General features: G+C 39.5%; 1 pseudogene; it reads right to left on the bottom strand.

Annotated features, from left to right (window-relative positions):
• Positions 1–546: 546 nt before the first annotated feature.
• On the bottom strand, positions 547–896 carry LOC122731628 (annotated as a pseudogene).
• Between the last annotated feature and the right edge of the window lie 1,054 nt (positions 897–1,950).

Below are 1,950 nucleotides of genomic sequence, written 5' to 3' on the forward strand. Positions count from 1 at the left end.
CTCTTCCCCAAGATGGAAAGCAGTCTGATATAGGTTGTATATGTACAATCACATTAAACATATTTCTACATTAGTCATCTTGTGAAAGAAGAATCAGAGCACAAGGGAAAACCTCAAAAAAGAAGGGAAAAAACAGCCCAAAAGTAGAAACAGTCTGGTTCAATCTGCATTCATAATTCACAATTCTTTTTTCTGGATGTTGAGAACATTTTCTATCATGAGTTCTTTGAAACTGTTTTGGATCATTGCACTGCTGAGAAGAGCCAAGTCTATCCCCATTGTTCATCACACAATGTTGCCGTTACTGTGTACAATGTTCTCCTGGCTCTGCTCCTCTCAGTCAGCATCAGTTCATGTAAGTCCTTCCAGGTTTCTCTGAACTCCTCCTGCTCATCATTTCTTTCTTTTTTTTTCCAGTGATCACATTTTACTACCATTTAGTTGCAAAAAGTATATCAGGCTAGAGAGTATGTCACATTGGGAACAAAGTAGTGGACAATGATTACATATATAGATCAAGGATGACCACTGAACAAGAAAATCAGCTTAATCATCATGATCAGCTTTCAGCTTTTTAATCTTGTTCTTATGATGATCAATTTCTTTCTGCAGGCATTGTATCTCCTTCTCATGGTGCACAATTTCTTCCTGATGGTGTTTCCTCAGGGACGCCAGTTGCTCAAGGCTCTTCTCTCGGAAGTACCTGTCCTCCTCAGTCTTCTCCCTCTTGCCGAGGGCCCCACCAGCATCCTGAATGGCACCGACACTGACGCTGACATCCTCAACAGGGCTGCTGCTGAACTGATGGAATTCCAAGTTGTAGCCCTGGGCCTGCATAGTTCCTATGCCCCATAGGCCAAGCCGAGTCAGGTGGCTGCCACAGCTGTACATGCCATTCTCACGGTAACTGCTGCTTCTGCTCATCATTTCTTCCAGCACAATAGTATTCCACTACATTCACATACCACAACTTGTTTAGCCGTTCCCCTACTGATGAGCATTCTCTCGATTTCCAATTCTTTGCCACTACAAAGAGAGCTGCTATAAATATTTTTGTACATGTAGGTCTTTTTCCCTTTTCTATGGTCTCTTTGGGATACAGACCTAGCAGTGGTACCACTGGGTCAAAAGATATGAACAGTCCCATAGCCCTTTGGGCATAATTCCAAATTGTTCTCCAGAATGGTTGGATCAGTTCACAGCTCCACCAACAATACATTAGTGTTCCAATTTTCCACAGCTTCTCCAACATTTATTATTTTCCTTTTTTGTCATATTAGCCAATCTGATAGGTGTGAGGTGGTACCTCAGAGTTGTTTTAATTTGCATTTCTCTGATCAATAGTGATTTAGAGCATGTTTCCATATGGCAATAGATAGCTTTGACTTCTTCATCAGAAAACTGCCTATTCATATCCTTTGGCCATTTCTCAATTGGGGAATGATTTGGTTTCTTATAAATTTGATTTAGTTGCCGATATAGTTTAAAAATGAGGCCTTTATCAGAAATGCTGGCTATAAAAATTGTTTCTCAGTTTTCTGCCTGCCTTCTAATTTTGGCTGCATTGCTTCTGTTTGTACAAAACCTTTTTAATTTAATGTAATCAAAGTCTTCCAACTTGCATTTCGCAATGTTATCTATCTCTTGTTTTGACATAAATTGTTTTTCTCTCCATAGATCTGAGAGGTAAACTATTCCTTCCTCTTCTAATTTATCTATGGTATCACCCTAAATCTTGAACCCATTTTGACCTTATTTTTGTATAAGGTGTAAGATGTTGGTCTATGCCTAGTTTCTGCTATACTATCTTCCAGTTTTCCCAGCAGTTTTTGTCAAATACTGAGTTCCTATCCCAGAAGCAGGAGTCTTTGGGTTTATCAAACAGTAGATTACTAAAGTCATTTACTACTGTGTCTCCTGTGCCTAAGCTATTTCATTGATCCATGACTC

The sequence above is a fragment of the Dromiciops gliroides genome, chromosome 6 (assembly GCF_019393635.1).
Source record: "Dromiciops gliroides isolate mDroGli1 chromosome 6, mDroGli1.pri, whole genome shotgun sequence".
NCBI lineage: Eukaryota > Metazoa > Chordata > Mammalia > Microbiotheria > Microbiotheriidae > Dromiciops > Dromiciops gliroides.